Genomic DNA, 22,341 nt, shown 5'->3' with positions numbered 1-22,341 from the left:
TTGTAAGGAAATAACTAACTTTCGAATTTGCAACATTTATGCATAATTTCGAAGAAGAAAATTTAAACAAAGACACGCATCAAAATCCCAATATGATCACTGATTAAATAGCGGGAAATGCCAGAGCGTTAAGTGATTCAAAAATAGAGTTAATATTTGGTCAATAGAGATTTCCGACTTTTAGATACCAGACTGAGACTTATTTTGAAGCAAAAGGCAAATTAACTGTAAATTAATTTGCCTTTTGCTTCAAAATAAGTCTCAGTCTCCATGACGACCGTAAATTTGTCGCCAAACTTATTTTCCAACATTTTTAAAGAATGATAATTGAAAATGAAGCTTCGAAGAATACTGTGGAGATGGAAGTTCGCTATTTAAGTAGCATCAACTTCCAATATAATGTATTTATAGCTTTTATTTACGCAAATATTAATGAACGATAAGACCAATATGATATTTTGCTAACTCGAGAGTCATCTTAACTCATTTACGAAAGTTTTGAGATGTTTTCATGTGTAAATTGACATTCAGCAGTTTTGTTTTTTGTATTCAAAAATATTATTTGTCTACTTAAAGCTGGAATTCTTGACTTTTTTGACATTCAGCACTTATTCAGCTTAAGAGAATGAAAACTGAATAAGGTGCTGAATGCTTGCAAACTGATATGGAGTTCTTGCTTTATGCAAATAAACTTTTTTCTGTCTTTTATATTCTTTTTTGGAGAATTTTTTCCCAAAATCCAAGGTTGACATAATTTTCGGTTAAGGTTAAGGAAGTGAGAGAATTCAGATAGTTCTGCTTCTTCTATCGATACGAATATTAAAAAAGTTTCTGTGACCCTTAGATTTAGTTTTCTATAAATAACTATGATTGATTTTAAGCCTTACGTTTCCAAAATATAAGAAAAAGACAAAATTGTATTTTTTTTGCCATTTGAACCATTCACAGTAGTATTTATTGAGGTATTCACATACTCTCTTATACAACTTCAACTCTATAACTTTGGTGTTGCTTTAATTGTATTTTTTTTTAGAAGAGAGCAGAATTGAACAAAGAAGTGGTGAATCGAAAGCGGCAGAAGATGAGAATAAGCGATAATATGAACATTTTCTATCAATATAAAAAAGCTCTTATAATAGCTGGTTCGTCGCATAACCGCCACGTCTGAACAACGTTGCCAGATGTAGTTAAATAAATTACAAACTTTAGTTATTTTTAAAATTTTATTAATCGTGATAAAATATTTCACTAATAACAAAAAATTTTGGAGTTGCCACTTAATTTTTTTGAACAAAAGTTAAGCTTCTAATTCAGTTTGGCATAAAACTTACAATTTATCGAGAGAAAATATATCACTATTATTTATAAGAAACAGATTTGGAGTTTCCACGTAATTTTTCACTAAAAATTTTTTTGGGAGTTGCCACTTCATTTTTTTTTCTAACAAGAGTTAAACTTCCAATTCAATTTGACATAAAACTTACAACGTGCTCAAGAATAATTATAAATATGATTAGTGCTGCCACTAATTAAAGATTAATATAAAAAAATTTTATTTGTGCTTTAAGTTTTATTAATCTAGATAAAATATTTCGCTATTATTTATACTATTATTTTAAGAAAAAAAAAATTGAAGTTGCCACTTAATTTTTTTTTAACAAAAGTTAAACTTCTAATTCACTTTGGCATAAAACTTACAATTTATCGAGAGTAAATATGTATATACATACATATATCACTATTATTTATAAGAAACAGATTTGGAGTTTCCACGTAATTTTTCAATAAAAATTTATTTTGGGAGTTGCCACTTAATTTTTTTTTCTAACAAGAGTTAAACTTCCAATTCAGTTTGACATAAAACTTACAACGTGCTCAAAAATAATTATAAATGTGATTAGTGTTGCCACTCCTTATAGATTAATATAATAAAATTTTATTTGTTCTTTAAGTTTTATTAATCTAGATAAAATATTTCACTATTATTTATACTATTATTTTAAGAAAAAAAATTGGAGTTGCCACTTATTTTTTTTTTAACAAAAGTTAAACTTCTAATTCAGTTTGGCATAAAACTTGCAACGTTCTCAAGAATAATTATAAATGTGTTTAGTGCTGCCACTCTTTATAAATTAGAAATAATATATTACAAATTGCAACAGCGCTGTCAACTCTTACTTTCGCCAAGTACTGGTTATAAGAGGCAAAATTTGTTGGTACTTTATATGAAAATGTAAGTTTTTCGAAAAGTAGCTTCCATTTCAACAAAATATTTTGCGAATCTCAAACTTTTTATTCTATTTAAAGTAAGGTGACAAGATTTAATAACATGATGCTGATGCCGTATTGCTAGTAGATTAAATGTCATTCATATTTGTTTTAAATTTTGTTTGTAAATTATATCCGACCAGAATTTTTTTACGGTTGGCAACCCTGTTCTTATTTATACAGCTAAGCATTTAAAGTGAACTTTTAATTACAAGGAAAGTTGTACATAAACATTTCGTGGAAAGCTTGCTACTTTATTTTAAATTGAAAAATAAAATAAAACACAGCTGGCAACACCATAAATTAAGAACTTCTTCAACATAGCCGGTTGGAATACATTTGGCATGTATTTTCATTTCGAAATCTTTTTTATAGTCAATAAATTAGAAAATTAAAAAAAAAAAATTTAACTTTTAAGCCGAATCCAGCATAAAATAGATTATATAATTTATTATATTATAAATATGTGACAAATTTATCGAAATATTTTTATATATTATCTACCCAATTAAAATTTTCGTTCGATCGTCGCACTAGTTCTTTAAACTCAGGCACATGCACACACAAACCCAGTTACATATGAATATATACATAAGTTTATGTATATGTATAGGTGCACTGTGCGATTTAATTAATAAGTTATGAGTTTTTAAAGAACTGGAAATAGATGGATAGCTAATTGTTGCTTGTGGGTGTGAATTGTTTGTCACATCTACTCACACACTTAGCGCGTTCCCACTCCCACTCGCTGGTTGGCTTGCGTCCAACTATCGCACTCATTCATGCTGTATTTGGGTGCTATAATAATATCGCATCAATTGGAAAGAATCGTTTTTCATAATAACTTTTAATTGTGCGCTTCACATGACATTGGCTTTGACAATTAACAACAAATATAGTTGCTTATATATACATATATAAATGCATATTTATAGTATATACATATAAATACTATATGTATAAATTTTGCACGAGCAGCTAGATGAATTAAGCCTCTGGCAGTGTGTCGCATTTCGCGAATTCCAATGTGTCAAAGGGTCGTCTGCGTTAAGCCGAGCTCGTGTGCGTGTGTTTGTGTTTGAAAATAATTTTTTGTTGCTACATTTAGGTTGCATACATATGTACATATACTCGTATGTGCGTGACTAACGGTTAATTTATGTGTGAGTATTCACTCTCACTTTTCAATTAAATTTACGATACGATCTTCCAATCAAACCTTATATGCTCATAGATATACTTGTAGTACTACATATGATATATCGGTTTGTATATTTATACTATTTTTTGGCAACCCCGCGGATTTCGGAATTCGGAAATCTTTTATGGATTAATGTATTTTCAATGCTCGCGTTCTACGTGAAAAACTTACAGATCTGTTCCGACATAACACATGTATGGCTGAATGGGTAGGTTAGGTTAGGTATGGTTAAATGACTGATCTAGAAAGATCGCACGTGAACTGCTATATGTAGATCTTAGTGAAGCCATAGAAAAGAAGAACTCTACAGAAAGGCGTCTGGTAACATTCTCAACTGCACAACTTGGACGCCAACAGGGCAATGGACTGTAAATGAGTTCAGGGCTAGCATCGCCACCCTGCTATCTGAGTGGATGGTCACTTCTCTGAAGGAGGCTGCACTCCGAAGCAGTAAATATTCTGCTCCCTTAATGGTTGCAACCTCGGAAAACACTGCAGTGGTCAGGGAGTCTGGAGCTGAAGTTAATACAGAGCTCCTCCTTTACAAACCTTCCCCCTAAGCATTAACCCATCCGTAGAGAAGTCCACTGCCTCTTTCCTCTAACGGATTCACAGCTCCCTAGTCAGTATATGGCCAGAGTTCAGTTTGGCGACTCCACGATCCAAGTGATTCGGTATGAAGTGAAAATGTCTGAGGATTTCCGGGTATTTAGACACATTTACTTTAAGAAACTCTGACTTTCTCTGAGTCTGATGAAAACTTTCGCAGCCATAATACACCTTCCCACGTTATCTGCAGGCACTTAACGCCATCTTGTTAAGAGTCATGGTAGGAGCGCACTATACATCGACAGATGAACGCTTTTGAGTTTATTTGCAAGTGTGGTCTTTTTTAGAGCCCTCCACCACATAAAGACTCCATAGAACATAATAAGCTACTAGGGCGTCGTAGAGCCAGAGAATCACTTATGGTGAGAGACGCTACCTTTTGCCAATGACTGCTCACTCTTCGATATTCGACTTCCATGAAACCTACGTAACCAGGATGAGCCCTATATAATAGGTTGTCAAAGAAGTCTTGCGGTATTTTTATTGAATTTTATTTATTTATTTTTATTTTATTTTTTTTTATTTTATTTTATTTTATTTTATTTTATTTTATTTTATTTTATTTTATTTTATTTTATTTTATTTTATTTTATTTTATTTTTTTCTACGCCGGTCTCTTTCGACCAATTCAGCGATTTTATCGCAATTTTCGACGACAGGCCTTCCGGAGTGTGGCGCATCTTCGATCACCTCTACACCAGAACGAAAACATTGAAACCATCGTTGTGCGGTGGAAATGGAAACTGTATCGGGACCATAAACTGCACAAATTTTATTGGCGTAGTACTGTAAAATATGCCGTATTTTCTCTTTATTTTGCTCCATGTTACGTGTCACGTGTTAGCGCGTGAAATGAGCTTTCCAAGAAGGTATAGCATGACCCGATGCAACGAATAAAACTAGAACTACGCGCTTTCAGCGCCAACTAGCGAAAATACCGCAAGACTTTTTTGACAACCCATTATTTTACTGTAGCCGCCGGTTGCAGACATATGCCACCGGGTTCTTATGTCTTCTACTAAAAAAACCATCTTGGTTTTATTTGGGTTGATGGTATCACACTTAAACTAATAAAAGTAATATATTTGGATTTATTGTTGATAGGAAAAAACAAGTTTTAACCAAAGCAAGTTTTGAACAGGCTTAAGTAATTCTTTCCAGTGCCTGCAAAACTAACGCTTACGAAAACCATTGCTTCAGCAAACCACTTATGTAATAATTTTATAACCAAATTAACAATTTTTGTAACAAAATTGCACGTACTTCTACCGACTTTAAACTGATAAGAGAAAAATAAATATTTACTTAACTAGACAACCGGCACAGCAATAGATGTCGAGCAGTACATACTTCCTGCCGAACAAAGCTGCCAACACAAAACAGTACAAGTACAAGTACACGGGACAATGTGAATGATAGCATTTTGCAGAGATGGAACGATACAAAATAACACACAAAATGCCAATTCACTTCGGTTATCAAACAAAACGAGCGGAGCTCTAAATATGATGGTATTTGCCGCAATGACCAGGTGACCCACATACATCGCCAAAGTAAACGAAACACTATCAGTAACAAATGAAAAACAAGAAATCAACGCAATTCAATGCTGATAGTCAAACAAAATGGCATTCTCGAGCTCTTCTGGAAATTTTTGCAATTTCATTTCGCAAATGTGGCAAAGATAAAATAACAAAAAAAGAAAGTAAGAAAAAAGGTAAAAATTTACAAGCAAAATGGTATTCTTAGTATTCGAAATCTGAGTAAATTTTTAATCCGAAAATGCGTTAAAGAAATGTACCATACATCTATGGACAAGTAGACGTACAGCTGTCAGTATTTGTAATAAATAAATAACTTAATATCTTGGCATGATACGCGTTAGAGGCAGGGAGAATACATGCCCTTCCCTGCTGCGTTTCCTTAAATGAAGAAAAGTGATTACTGTGAATTTATTTTGTTTTCGGTATTTGGCTATTATAGAAAGGAATGAGGTAGCGTTTTTACAAGTAAAATTTTAGCTTTCCAGTATCAGTTATTACCAATACATAACGATTTATTATAACCATTTTATAACCAAAACTCAAATTTTGTTTCCGTATGAGTGGTTTTTATTATAACGTCTTTCCTTCGTTTGTACATTTTAGAAAAGTGATGTTTCGTTATTTTGCATTTTAGGTGACGATATAATCTATTCTTACATATTTATGTTAGTAATAACTTTTAGAACGAAATAAAGTTGTCATTTAATCTTATCACGTCTCGAGAACGTACTCATAATTTATATTTGTAGCAACCATTAATCTCAAAATCACCAGTTAATGTGTTTATTACTGATAGCATACAGTTTATTTTAAACAATGATTCTAACCCGTTTAACAAGTATAACAAAAAAATAATATCACTTATCAATGTCAGTGATAATTTAGTATTTTAAATAGTATATTGTTAGTATAGTTATCAATTGACTTAAACGAGACGCTCATTAACGTAACTGCTCACCCAATAAGAGATTGTTCAACTGTAGTCATTTGTATTTGAGTTTGATGTTGTTTAGGTTATTTGGGGTTTAACTATTGTATAATTTCTTATGAAGATATAGACTTTTATGTTTTTTACACATTTTTTTTTGTTCCTTTTCTTTTCTCCATTACAATATAAAATAAGAAATAAAAGTTACAAATAATTGAGCAATTATTTTTATAATTTAATTAAATTTTATTTGGAAAGAAGTGACACTGACAGTTTCCTAGGTACATCACGCTTCAAATCTAACTTCGAAAATACTTCCTCACAATCATTATTTTCATCAAAGTTATTTATTTCAAGCCATTTCACACGATAAGTTTAATATTTCCATTAGTTCACAATAGGTCACTCATACGCCACAGTACACCTATTTACTTAAACCCCTTAAAAATTTATATATGCTCATAGATATTTTGTTGTATTTGTTGTTGTCAATTAAATAGCGCACAATGCATATCTTACTGCTTTACATTTCTCAACTCACAACTTAAAATTATTTATTGCCTGCAGTTCTAAGACAGGCGTTGGTCTGTGCGTATGCGCAACTTTTTGTAATCTCTGAATTTTCTATCGAAATGAGCTGAATTTTAATAGTTTTTCTAATAAGCAAGTTTTTCTAATAATGCAAAAAAATTTGAAGCAATTAAATTAATTTATGATTAACAAAATTTTTTAAAAAATTGCGAAAAAAAAAATTTTGGAAAATAAAAAAATTTTAATTTCAAAAAAAAATTTTAGTCCGAAGATAGTTTATTAAGTTGGGAACGTTGTTTGCAATACGCAAAAGGAAATTTCGAAGACTCCATGAATATATACATATAAATATCACCTCAGTTTTTGAGACATTGATCTGAAAATTTTCTTACCAAGAAACTGCTTATTTGCTGCAAAACTTTTAAATTTGACGAGATATCTTCACAAATTTGCATAGCTTATTCTTCAATGGAACGAAACATTCTCCTACGGAATTGTACAGATTGAGTATGTATAGTATATACAGCTGTTGACAGATAATTAGAAACGCTCCCTTTGTTGTAGGTGGCTGATGAGTGTGTATAATGAAAAAAAATTTTGATATACCGTTACTTATATTACTAAAAGTCTTGAATGATTCGTGTTACTCTATTTACAACAAATTTCAATCTGTTTTGTAATTGTGAAGTAAAAGCTCTTTTAATTTTTTCTCAAATAGTAAATGCGTTACGATAAGAAAGGTGAATTAAGTGCGACAGTTAATTAGAAACAATTTTTTAATGACTTAAAATTCCTTCTGGTGCTAATTTTTATTGGCAATATTATTGATTTCTGCTAAGGATGTGTTTCAAAGTTCTGGTTTAAAATATAATAAAATGTATTATTCACGTTTATAATGAGAAAAAGCTGCAGCTGTACACCTACCCTTCGAAGCTACATTTTTGACATTCGTCGGTCTGGAAAGATATCCAACGAAATTTCGAATAAGGTCAAATGCTCAAAAAAAATTGTTTTGAATGTCCTTAAGCATATACAAATTTTTTTTTTATTTTCGATATTGCACGCAAAGAAAAAACCCGAAAAATTTCAACAGAAATATACCGCAGAACTATTACTGTCTCCCGAGGAGAACCAAAAAAAGAGTTCCACTTACATTCTACGTAAAATTCAAGACGAATACAATGTCCAAATACCCAAGAGAACAATTGCCTAGAGTTTGGTCGAATTTGAATTTCACGGCAGTGCAGCACGCAGGAACCCACTTCTGACTAAAATTCGTAGAAACGACGCGTAGACAACGGTGGTATGTAGTTTGAAACGATGTAATTAAAATTAATCGCTTAGGACCTGATGGTCGAAGGTATTTCGCCGTCCATTAATTCAAGGATATGATCCTCGTTATGTTCCACGCGTAGTTGGAGGATCAATCATAGTGTGAAGATGTTTTATCTGGAAAAGTGTTGGTCCACTCCATAAGAATGATGGAATTTTAAACAAGGAGAAATACGTCTACATTATAAAAAATGTCATGTTGCCATGGGCTGAGGAAAATTTGCCTGTTATAAGGAATGAAAATTCTATCTATCTTTGAAGTGCGATTCGTCCAGCCAGACTTACATCCTAGAAAACATCTCTGGGTGATGTTAAAAGAGCGATATGCACCAAAAATATCCCTAATATGGATGTTCTTTGTGATGAAATTAAAGAATCTTCAAAACAAAAACGAATTATAAACTAAATTTGCCCTGTAGCTGCCATGCAAATTGACCGATCATAGTTCTTGTAAAGAATATTTTGATTTATTGAAGGAATTTATATGGTAGCTTCAGTGCAACCAAACTTAAATTTTTTCTGTTTTTGATTTTTCATTAATACTCAAATATATCAATAACTAGCAGTTGAGGCATTTATACCAATTTTTAAGCTTCTTTAATCTTCACCAAATGAAAGATTGTACAAATTCCCCAACAAAATCATTTCTTTTTCAAACAAGTTATTGAGCCTATAAGCACAAGATTTCAGAAAAAAGTAATTGGAGTAAACACGAAATTACTTTGCTTGGAAAATCAGCGAACCAGAAGTGAGCAATAAAACGTTGCACACAAGTATGTTGGCAAAGGAAAAAATACTTTTCAAGGCGAAACATAGCATGGCAGTGACTGTTCAACTCTATTTGCGGCCAATTTCAAGTAATTGAGCTTTGATTTCTGCACCGTTATGTGCCCAATTCCAAAAGAATTGAAATACTTATAACCTAATCGCAATATCAATACAAATCAGCGCCAGGAAAGAAACAATTTTCCGCAATTACTTGCTACTTGCTAACCTATGCTGCCACAAAGCAGTACAACATTATATGTAGATATGTATGTGAATGCGTAAAAGAATGAAGTAAAATATGTGGCAACATGCTGTGGCTGATTGCTAATCGATTGATGCCCGCAAATCACTAGCGCTCATGGGAAAACAAGCGACTTCCTTTATTGCTGCCAGCCTTTCAAATAGACGACGAAAAGCAATTTACGAAAGGAACAAGCAAACACATGCGCTTGCGTGTGTCTCTGCAGATGTTTGAGCTTTAAAATGTCGCGCAAATCTTAGACAGCTGAGCGCACGTCGTGTATGCCCCATATGCAAATCAACGCCGCAAATTGCCGCTTCAGCTGCTCAAGTCAAAGCCAAAGCAGTACAGGGACAACAACAAAATTAGTTCATCCTGTATGCAATCACATGCAAAATATGCCACTTATTTCCTCTTTCTATCAACACTGCCGGCGCACTGCTTGTTACTTTTCAGGCTGCCTATATTTTTATTTTACACGCCACGCCAAAATAAAAAGCTCCTTTTTCCCATATCTCCTTCGTTTTATTTTTTGTTTTGCGAAATGTTTTTGTGGCTTTGATTTGGGTTGCAAATTTCCGCAACCGTTTACCAAACTGCGTCTTTCTTGCGCATGGCGTTGTACATGGCGTATGAGCAACGCAGAAACGAAAATGCTTGTAATGTAAATAAAACTGAAAAAACAGCTGCAGGCAGTCATACAAGCACGCATGTAAATAAACACGCACACACACACATATATATATATATATATGTATAAGAGTATGTGTAAAACGCCGTAATCAAGCAATATATTCGCGGCGTTGCGCTCGTACGCCAGTTTATGACTTACTCAGCGTCGCCTTCGGCTGCTGCGGAGTTTGCTAATGATGCGGTTCTGTGATATATATGTATATGTATGTACATGTATATTGGTTGAGTGGATTCAGCTGCTGTTGTGTTCAATTTTTCTGCACCTATTGTGCTTCGGTGAGTATGCAAATATTTTGCATTTATTTATGCTTATTGAACTGCGTAACATTCGGGGTGCCACCGTTTTATCTCGGCGCTTCAGTTCACATTTGTTGCACTCAGCAATGATTTTTTATTTTTTTTTGTTGTATTTTTAGTACCTTTAAAGCATTTGTCTCCGTGTAATCACACAAGCAAAGATTTAACAAAGATTTTTTGACAAACTGTTTGAGCTGATAAAACGAAGAGGCTGAACTGGGAGGGCTGTAGATCAAAAACTTTTCCAAACTAAGTGAGATCTTCGACTAAAAGAAAGTACTTTTTTAACCACTATAAAAAATTTATATTTTTAATTAATATAAAAATTAATTAATTTAATTAGCTGAAAATTAAATCTTTTTAATTTTTTTAAATTTTTTAATTAAATTCTTGAATTTTCTATATTTTAAACTGTAAAAAATTATTATTTTTAAGTAATATAAAATTTTAATTATAACAATAATAATTTATTCAAAATAATTAAAAATAATTATTAATTAAATTAATTCAAATTTAATTATTATTAAATTAATTAAAATTTCATATTACTTAAAAATAATAATTTTTTACAGGTTGAAATATGGAAAATAAAGAACACTCGAAGATGTAATTAAATTACTAATTAAAATTAAATAAATTTTTAAGTTTTCTTTACTTTAACTGCTGTAAAAATGTTTAATTTTTAGTCAATATATTTATTAATTTAATTAATGATAATTCAAATTTTTATTCAAATTTTTTAATTTTTTATATTTAAACCGCTCAAAAAAATTGTTATTTTAAATTAGTATAAGATTTTAATTAATTTATTAAATAATGAATAATTTAATTAACAATAATTAATTTTTTTTAATTACAGTTTTGAATTTTCTATATTTTAACCGCTGTAAAAAATTATTACTTTTACTTAATATAAAATTTTAATTAATTTAATTAATAATAATTAATAATAATTAAATTTCATAATTAATTTTTATAATTTTCAATAGCATTTAGCTTTAAACTGAAGAGCGACAAATAATAAAATTGAATTCGAGTCTCATTTTATCTCAGATGAAATTTAGTCCTTCGAGAATGTATGCAGCATATATGTAAGTCTGATTGTGATTTCAAAGAAAGAAATTGTACAGTATATATTTAAACATAGATATAAAATATTCTAGAAGCTGCAATGCATTATATTAATTTGTATGCTATATTACATTTAACCCGATCTCCCTTCTTAAAGGAACCACAGTGCAATTCATGTTACGCATACGCACTGTCACACTATTTATTCAGAGCAATGCACTTATTATGCATTTTTCTTATAAGTACGCGCTAACATTCTTAAATGTGTGTTTGCTTGATTTTAAAAGCCAAAACGTATTTAGATGCAGTACGGAATTTGTTCTTTCAAGCTTTTCGAAATTAACTACTAATTTCGAATTATAGTTAATTTACAGTCATTTTGCGAATGCGATGACAAAGGCTGCTTCTTGCTAATTTTGGGTTGCATAAAACGAAAATAATAGTAAAGTCTAACTGTAGAATTTTTTGTGTTGAAGTCAAGTGGTGTTGGGGTCAAATGACAAAAATAGCTATACACGATGCCAAATTTTTTAACAGTAATTCGTAGCTTAGCTTAGCTCATCTGTTGCAAATTTTCTTCATATTTGTTGAGTAGTATTACTAATAATTAAAGAAGGATCTGAAATGAAGGTAGAGACAGTCACCAGAGTTTTGAAGATCTGATAGATAGGTAAGTGAACAGTACTCTAAGCCAAGAGATAGCGAAAAAGTATATATTTTTATAGTTAATAGGTTTATGAATGGCCAGATAAACTGAGTTAATAGCCGGAAAAGCTAAGCGTGAAGTATAAACCGTTAATAGTTAATTTCTAATAGTAATTTTTGTCTAAAGTGAGAGGCAACATTCTATAAGTGTTTCGAATGCATTGATATTGAATATTATATTACGCTGCCTCATTTTCATAACCTCGATTTTTTAAAGTACATACTTATCTCTACAAATGACGGTAACTTTGGTCTGGACTTTGTCAAAATAATAACCAATCTCCAACATCATTATTATTACATACAAATATTCGTTTGATTATCGCCAATTTTTTGACATTTTTCAAACAAATGTATATTTCTTCAATTATCAATAAAATGTTGCCGCTAAATTCAGAAAACTGGAAAACAAAACCACGAAAAGACAGGCAAATAATTCAAATGACATGCCACTTTATTTTAATATTTCAAATTAAAAGTAAAAATGTGCGAAATTACTAAAATTTTGTGAAATAATAATATACACAATATGCTGGCACACTCTCTGTGATATATGCTAAATGTGCGCCTGTGTTTGTTGTAGTTGTTGTGTGCAAACGCAAAATGTGCGTTGTCATAAATCAGCGTACGCTTTGAAGGGCAAATTTTTTCACACAATTTTCTGCAAATATTTCGCTTCATAGACACACACACACTGACTGACATTCTCTTATAAACACACACACACGCATAGTGCTTCGTATACATTCGAATGCCTATTAATTACGGGCATCATGCAGCACTAAACGATTAGTAGTGGCATAAGCTTGTACAAGTACAGCAATTCATATAGTATAATGTTTATAATACATACAGACACACAGAGCTAATCTGTATATTTATGTTGTTTTTGTTGTTCAGCAAAAATTGTTTTTCGAATAAAAAACTGAAATGAAAAATTGTACAGAACAAAGGGAAATGGCAAGTGTGATATATGAGTGTGCTTATGCTGCGGTACATAGTACTTATATATACAGTAATATATGTAGATATGTATTCTGTATGAAAACAAATATAAGAACTAAATGAAATATGAAAAATGTTGTGCGAAAGTCAAATAAATATGTAAATAACATATAAATAAGGTCTAATCAATTATTTTTCTAAAAGATAGATTTAGTTATATGATATATCTCACATTATTATGTATGTATGTATGTAGGTGCGATCGGATTATGCTATGTCGCGTTAGGGGATAAGTTTGTGATTGCTTTTCACAGAACCACGTTAACTACGGTTGTATAGAAGCTTTAATACCCTTCCCAAAGAAAAAGTTTCCATACAAGAATTGGTCAGTTTGTATGGCAGCTATATGCTAAAGTGACTCGATCTGTGCAATTTCTTAGGATATTGTTCCGTTGCCTTAAGCAATAATCTGTGCCAAATTTCTTGAAGATATCTCGTCAAATGAAAAAGTTTTCCATACAAGCTCTTGATTCCAATCGTTCAGTTTGTATGACACCTATATATGCTATAGTGATACGATATCGCTGGTTCCCACAAATGAACACCTACTTGGGGCCAAAAGGTTCTGTGCAAAATTTCAGAAATTATGTGATGTATACGGAGTAGATTGGTGCCGGGAATTTCGATCATAAGGTTGCACCAAGTCCTGTAAGGACTCTTGAAGCCAAAGTCAATGAAATAAAATCGTTGAATGATGCAAATCGTCGAGTAGCAACGAGATTGCTGGAGATTAAGTTTGTCTAACGCGACCATTCACAAGCACATAAAACGTTTTGGATGGATTCCTCATGTTCTTAAAAACAAAATTTGCTTTGTCGCCAAAGACTATGATTTGCTTATCAAAGTAATGATATAAATATTTTTGAAGCGCATTGTTACTGGCGACGAATACTGGGTTCTTAACAAGAATGTAAAGTGCAAGAGATCATGATCTAAAGAGAATGAACCAGCTCACACCACTTCGAAGGCGATAGTCTCCAAAAAAGGTTATGTTGGCTATTTGGAGGGATTTCAAAGAATGATTTATTGTATTTTAAACTTTTGCCCGACAATACCACAATTAATTCAGAAATGTATTGTGATCAGCTGGACAAATTGGGCAATGCACTCAAACAGAAGTGGCCAGAATTACACTTAATTGAAAAGGTGTAGTGTTCCATCAGAATAATGCGAGACCTCATGCAAGTATGATGACTCGCCAAAAGCTTTTGCAACTTTAATGGAATGTGCTTTTGAAAAAAAACCATTACATTGGCATCCAAATATATAAATATCTATACAAAGGTAACAAATCATTAATTTTTGAAGATGATACTCTCATCTAAGCCCATATAACCACCGATAAGAGAAGTTTGTCGCGATTCATCAACGATTTGAAGTCTTATTCGCCATATTTTATTGATTGTAGCCGCGAAAATAGATCTTTCATAGAACTGTACGGTGTGACAAAACTACACCTGGAAATTGTAATGAAATTCCCAAAGTAAATGATATTTTCAGAAATTGTATTTGGCTAGGTTAATAGGACAGTCTTTAATTACTATGCCATTGTTTATTACGTTAAGTTTGCCACGATATGTGTAACAGCCAAAAGGAAACACCAAACACCCTATAAGGTTTTCATACAAGGTCTGTTGCAAAAGAAACAAAACTTTTTAAATATAACTATTTCTGGTGGCGCCACCTATCGGTGGGTATATGAAATAAGAAGTTTGATCTCTTGTTGACATTTCGTACAAATTTTAAGACAATTGGATAACTACAATCGATGTTATCGATCAAAAAGTGACAGCAGCTTTTGGTCATCCGCCGTAAAATGCATTTTGAACAAAAAGCAAATATTAAATTTTTTTTAAACTTGGGAAAACGTTTACTGAAACATTTCAAATGATGAAAAAAGTTTATGGTGATGAGAGCCTATCCCGTAGTAATGTGCATGAGTGGTTTAAGCGATTCCAAGAAGGTCGTGAGGGCTTCTGTGACGATCAGATGTCGGTCGTCTTCAGAAGTCAAAAATAAAGACAATGCTGATTTGTTTTCACGATTCCGAGGATATTGTACACCGAGAGTTCGTCCCACCTGGCCAAATGAATAATGCTGTGTTTTACCTTGGTGTTATGAAGCGTCTTTTGTCACGCATTCGTCGTACTCGTCCATACCGTGAGGCAGCGTCCTGTTCTGGAAGGACAGACAGTCAATAAGGGGTTCTGTTTGGCCATATTGAGGCGTTTGCGTGGGAGTATCTGTCGAAAACAATTCATGGATTTTACACGATGATAATGCAACATTGCATCGAGTCACAATTGTGACCGAATTTAAAGCCAAAAATGCAATTATTACCAACGATCAACTACCATATTCACCAGATTTGGCTCAGTGTGATTTTTTCTTGTTCCTCAAACTGAAATTGCCGTTCCGTGGAAACCGTTTTCAGTCGATCGGAGAGAAAAACAAAATTTGCTGAAGGGGCTAAAGGTCATCCCAAAAAATGCTTATTAAAATTGTTTCGAGGACTGGAAAAATCGTTGGCATAAGTGTATTACATCTGGTGGGGATTACTTTGAAGGCGACAAAATAAATATTGATGAATAATTAAATATTTTGCGTTTTATTTACAATTTCCAGGTACTTGTCATAACGTACATATACCGAGTAGGGGGAAAAAAGTTTGCGAAACAATAACAGAGATTGGTGCTATAACCATACGTGGGTATTGACGTTGGTTCATAAAGGCCCTTATTTATATATTATACTACTCAAACAAACTGAAAGAAAAATTTGTGACTAATGTGCTAAGCGATTTTTGGGGTATTCGAGGTGACCTGTTTACGATTTTGAGTTCAACAATTTCCCAACACTTACAGCAATTTTTGTAATTTTAGTAAATGTTGGTTCTTTGACCATCCCTGGACTAAAACACAAACAATTCAACGTGTTAGGAAATTTTAATTATCAATTTCGGTTTTAACAACCCAAAATTAGCAAGAAACAGCTTCTAACATCCCAGTCACAAAATGGCTGTAAACTAGAGTTATTAAATAAAAAAGTCAGCATCTGCGAAAAGAATCAAATTTAACATAAAACTTATTATTTACAGAAATATTTTACATATAAGTATATGTCAAATGAACTCGCAGCGTTTATGTAGACTTGAGACAAGTGGCAAGCAGCTGTTCGCAGTTGGCAAGTCGTTAGCTAAGAGAAGGACAACGAAAACAAGCACGAATAATCATTGCTGAAAAAAATGTGTATGCTGGACAAATACAAGAAAGAAATTTAAAAAATAGCGCGCAAAAGTTGCCAAAGAGAAATGTGAAAAACAAATTTACAATTTACCGCAAGCGAACACAGCGCACCACAAACACGCGCACCGAAAGAGAAGCAACAAATAAAATAATATTTGTAAAACATGAGAATTATATGCAGTGACAAATATTGTGCGCATAATGCGAATTAAAAAACACAGCAACAACAACAAGAGAAAATTTGAAAACAAAAAAATTAACAAGCAGCCACAACAGCAATCACGACAAGAACAATGATTGCAGCAACGATGTAACGCAAAGCAAAATGAAAGTATAAATTGTGCGCTTTGTCAAGGCTTAAGTGTTAGTGTGTGTGTGTAAGAGTATGGGGAAAATGTGCGAGCTGTGGGCAGCTTTTGACACCGCTTATTGACACCGGTGCCTGCCTGCCTGTCAGCTTGCTGCTTTGCTGGTGTCAGGTGGCTGGTGTGTGTAATGATCATTGCTCTGGTGTTGAGATTGTTGGTATTGTTGTTGGTGGTCAACAGCCGGCAGCCGTTAGTCAGAGCCACCCTCACGGCTGTTGACCGCGAAACGGCCTTACTGATAAGTCCATGCGTTGTTACTTGTTGGTGTTGTATGAATTTGCACATGTGCCATATGAGTAAAACATATACATACATGTGTGTATGTATAATATAGTATATGTACTATATCATGCATAGTATATACATATGTTAATATCGGGTGATTTTTTTGAGGTTAGGATTTTCATGCATTAGTATTTGACAGATCACGTGGGATTTCAGACATGGTGTCAAAGAGAAAGATGCTCAGTATGCTTTGACATTTCTTACTAACGAGCAACGCTTGCAAATCATTGAATTTTATTACCAAAATCAGTGTTCGGTTCGAAATGTGTTTCGCGCTTTACGTCCGATTTATGGTCTACATAATCGCCCCAGTGAGCACCCAATTACTGCTATTTTGACCAAGTTTCGCACTCAGTTCATTTATTGGACATTAAACCAACCACAGAATGCGTACAGTGCGTACAAAAGAGAATATTGCGTCTGTTTCTGAGAGTTGGCTGAAGACCGTGAAATTGTCGATTTTTTTCAGCAATTGGGTTTTGTTATTCGACCGGTGACATGGAAGATTTTACGCAAAGATCTTTGTAAAACCGTATAAAATACAGCTCGTCTTGAAGCCGAACGATTGCCACAACGTCGAATTTTCAGTGAATGGGCCCTAGAAAAGTTGGCTACATGCCACACAGCTCGCGATTCTATGACCATTTTGAGGGAAAACTGCGGAGAACAATTCATCTCAAGAAATGGACCCGTAAGTTGGCCACCAAGATCATGCGATTTAACGCCTTTAGTATTGTGTGTGGTGTACGTCAAGTCTAAAGTCTACAGAAATAAGCCAGCAACTATTCCAGCTTTGGAAGACAACATTTCCGANGAAATTCGGGCTANTCCGGCCGAAATGCTCGAAAAAGTTGCCCAAAATTGGACTTTCCGAATGGACCAACAGACGCAGCCGCGGTCAACATTTAAATGAAATTATCTTCAAAAAGTAAATGTCATGAACCAATCTAACGTTTCAAATAAAGAACCGATGAGATTTTGCAAATTTTATGCGTTTTTTTTTTTAAAAAAAGTTATCAAGCTCTTAAAAAATACCCGATATCATTGTTATATTTTTTTTATTTTTTTGTGGCTTGTTTGGCTGGCAGCTTGTTGCTGCTGCCTTTTTACACGCTTCTTTTCATTTGTTTATGTTCTCATTTACGTACTACTGAGTGCTGGTCAATGAGCGTACTCTTTCGTTGCAAAAAAATTTTGTCATTTTTTTTTCAATTTTAATATTGCGGTGATTTTGATTAGAAAAATATGTTTACATGTTTTTGTGCACTGTGTTCGTATCATATTCGAAATTGTGTTGGTGTTCATGGGTTGTTGATATACTTTATAATATTATCTTAATGTAGAGGAAGCTGTATATTCATAATATATGTACATATATGTATATATGTACATATATATATGTGTGTATATATATATACACGTATGTTCCAAAGCAAAAATAGGTATATGGTAGACTTGCAAAAAATCACGCAGATATCTTTAAAGCAAACAAAGTTGTATGAAAAGTTAACAGCTTTGTCCTTAAATGATTTCAGAGAGTGGCGAAACGAACAAACAACTGGCATAAGTTAAATATATATGTAGAATCAAATAGAGACAGAATAACTAGCTGTTGGTAATACCTTTTAATGAAGTGTTCACAAGCTCTCTTGTACTGTATGCAAATAAGATAATAATTATACAAGATAGTTAAGATAACTTCATTTCCTGCCGCATTTGCTTTTATTCACAAACTATCAGTTAATATTTTTGCAAGTGAAAATTCAAAATTACAAAAATGAGAGCGTCAAATAAGTTAAAACACAAATTTTGTATCATAAAATTGAAAATCGAAAATTGGACTCAACGAATGGACCATCTGAGACGTAGACACGACCAACATTTTAAAGAGGTAATTTTCAAATAGTAAATGCCAAAAAATATTCTTTCGTATGATAATAAACATTCCCCAATAAATTTGAAGTTCCAGTGTTTTTTCTTTAAAGCAGTAGGGAACTTAGAAATAGAAAAAACCAAATATACTAAAAATATATATTTTTTGAAATTTAAATTTTATTTCTTAAACTCCCTCTAAAACATATTTATTTTTTTATTAAATTTCTCTAAATTTCCAGTTAAAATATATTAAAAATTTTAAAAAATAATATTTTATTAAATTAATTTTTAATTTAAAAATTTCTAAAATTCCAGAAAAAAAATTAATAAAAATTTTCGAAAAGCATGCATTTTTAAATTTAGTTTTTAATTAAATTTCTCTAAAATTCCAGTTAAAATAATATTAAAAATTTTCAAAATAATATTTTTTAAATTTATTTTTTAGTTAAAATAATATTAAAAATTTTCAAAAATAATATTTTTTAAATTTATTTTTTATTTAAAATTTTCTAAAATTCCAGATAAAAAATTAATAAACATTTTCGAAAATCACATATTTTTAAATTTAGTTTTTAATTAAATTTCTCTAAAATTCCAGTTAAAATAATATTAAAAATTTTCAAAAATAATATTTTTTTATTTTATTTTTTTATTTAAAATTTCCTAAAATTCCACTTACGAAGATATTAAAAATTTTCAAAAAATACAAAAAATTATTTTCAATTTTAAATTTAAATAATTTTTTTCATTAAATAAATAAAAATTTAAAATTTAAAAAACGAACTTTATTCAAAACTAATATATTTCATTTATTTTTTATTTCAATTTTTCTGAAATTCCAGTTAAAAAAATATTAAAATTTTCGAACACAAAATTTTTTGAAATTTATTTTTTAAATAAATTTCTTTGAAACTCCTGTTCAAAAAATATTGAAAATTTTCAAAAATTTATAAAAATTAATTCCAAAATTTTTTATATGAAATATTGAAAATTGTCATATATGTATATTTGGGGTACTCACACCGTCGTAAAGCATCGTAAAATTATAAATTTTTACACTTGTTTAAAAAAATTGTTGTTGGATTTCTTATAAAAATGAGTTTACACATTTACAATTCCCAATGCTATGTTTTCGAATCGTTATAACTTATAACTTTATCAGACTTGTGAAAACCCTCAATATTTCTTAAATTTATTTTTGATTTAAAATTTTCTAAAATCCCAGTAAAAATGTTTTTGAAAATTTTCAAAATTTCATAAAATTAATGCCAACATTTTTTATATAAAATTTTTCAAAAAATACAGAATCTTAATTTCAAAACTAATTTTTGAAAATGTGAAAATGTTTTTTTTTTAATAATTAAATAATTTTCTTAACAAATACAAACATTTTTATATATTTTTTTAGAAAAGATTTTTTTACTAACCATTTATCAAACAGTTGCCATAATTTTCAACAATCTTGCGGCGTAGGCAATTACAAACGCTTCAGTTGTAAATTATTTTCGAAACAGGTTAATTTTTGGTTTAATTTTGCACGTTTCTGGTGTTGCGGGAATAAATTCCGTTGTGCATTAAACTGATCACTTATATTCTTAACCAATAAATATGCCGTTAAACAACGCACTGCAGTATTTTTATGTGACTTATTTATGAGTTGTGGGAATTGCGGGAATTGTCTGGTCGTTCATTATTTAAGCTTTCGCTTTTTGTCTGCTGTCATGTCTCGTCTGCGCGCACTAAAAGAAATATTTCATAAAATATTTTTATTTTATTACTTTATGCGTTCGTTTAGTATTGACCCGCGTGATTTCTTGCCCGCAGATTTTTGTTGTTGATTTCTTTTCAAGTTTACCGCGCGCAAAAAATTCGTTTTTTTTTTAACAAAATTATTATTTTTTTTAGAAATTTATTTATTTTGCTGCCAAATTATTGCAAACACACAGTTATATTATTTTGTTGAATTTTCATATATATGCTTTCTTTTAGTTTAACATTAGTAATGATTTCTTGTTCATCGCATGCCGAAAATCCGTGAGTAACTGAGCATTTCCTCATAACACCAAACATTTTTATATCGGCAGTGCGTTGTCTGGTGGATGTGTGTGTGTGTGTGGCGTTTGTTGATTGAGCGCCAACGAGTGGCTGTCCGCCATGGCTCCAAGCGTCAGGCAAACGAAGGAACAAAAATACTATGTAGACCACAGCATGCCACAGCGAATATGTTGGGGGTTTGCTACGTACAGAATTTTCACTCAATTTCATACAAGAAATTAGCGGCATGAGCGCTCAACTCAACTCAGCGACGACAAAGAGCAAACGAGCAGTGAAATGAACAGCAACAGCATCCACTCTGACTGTTACAGTGCTGTTACACTGGGTCAGTGTTAACGTTTTTTGTGGACCACTTTTTATTTTAATATACATTAATATGTAGAGCAGTTTAAACGAATAATTTAATATTTTATAAAATATTTCCTTAAACATTTGCTTTATTTTTATGGCACAGCATTCTGCGATTTCTAAGTGAATTGCTATTATGAGTAAACTTTTAATTAAAATGGATTGCAAAAAGAAAATAGCGTCATTTCAATAACATTAAATTTAAACTATTTTTTTTTTTAATCTTTAATTTTCTTTGAAATTTTTCTTTGTATCTCATTTTGTTTGGCCAACCTGTACGCCTCAAATCAGCAGTTTATTCTGCCTGTTGCTGTTAACAATGTTATATTCGCTTGCTCATTTATTTAGTTAATCTTTTCACTCAGTTTCACTACTCTTTGAGCCTTTTATTATCTTAAATAGAATTTATAAGTGCAAGACACTCGTTGTTGAAAACAACAAATACATAGGCATGCTAACTAATTGCTCTGACAGGTGTTCCTGCTGACAGGTGAAAGTAGCTAAGACTTTGATTGTTTATTTCTTTAAATTCAGTCATAGTTAAAAGAAATTTGCGATAAATTTTATAACCATTTTTTTATAAAAATATTTATTTTATAACAAATAATATGTTATCTATTTACTTAAAATAAAGTAATTATATTTTTTGCCTGACAATCCACAACAATGGTTCTACAATGTTCTAGTTTTCATTCCAATTGAAATCGCATATATTTATTATCTATTTAGATTTTTCAAAGTTGTGGGCCTCAAAAGTCATATATGAACTTTAACTGAATTTTGTTTGAAAACTAAATAAAGACTAGAAAAAGTAAAGTATAGACCTCAAAAAAGGAGATGAGAAATATTCTACAGATCTGCGCACTGTAAAATATGCTTTTTTCCCCAATCTCAAAAGTATATTGACCAAAAAAGTCTATTTTCATACTTTCTGAAGGCGATGGAAAAATTTTTAGTCGCCTATACTATATT

The 22,341-nt window shown here is 31.5% G+C and overlaps 1 protein-coding gene across 2 annotated transcripts in view; it reads right to left on the bottom strand.

Moving 5' to 3' along the window:
* The window catches only part of LOC126768105 (organic cation transporter protein), a 102,850-nt gene that overhangs the window by 54,110 nt on the left and 26,399 nt on the right, over nucleotides 1-22,341 (bottom strand). The window contains exon 1 of one of the 2 annotated variants that reach the window (XM_050486000.1): nucleotides 20,394-21,105. The exons of the other annotated variant lie outside the window; for it this stretch is intronic. The gene's annotated coding sequence lies outside the window, so the exon portion shown is untranslated. Of the gene's footprint in view, nucleotides 1-20,393; nucleotides 21,106-22,341 lie in introns of those variants that run through there. 2 annotated transcript variants of the gene reach the window in all.

This window comes from Bactrocera neohumeralis, chromosome 2 (genome assembly GCF_024586455.1).
Source record: "Bactrocera neohumeralis isolate Rockhampton chromosome 2, APGP_CSIRO_Bneo_wtdbg2-racon-allhic-juicebox.fasta_v2, whole genome shotgun sequence".
NCBI classification, from domain to species: domain Eukaryota; kingdom Metazoa; phylum Arthropoda; class Insecta; order Diptera; family Tephritidae; genus Bactrocera; species Bactrocera neohumeralis.
The sequence above is the reverse complement of the archived record's forward strand: the minus strand, read 5'-3'. Positions and strand labels throughout refer to the sequence as shown.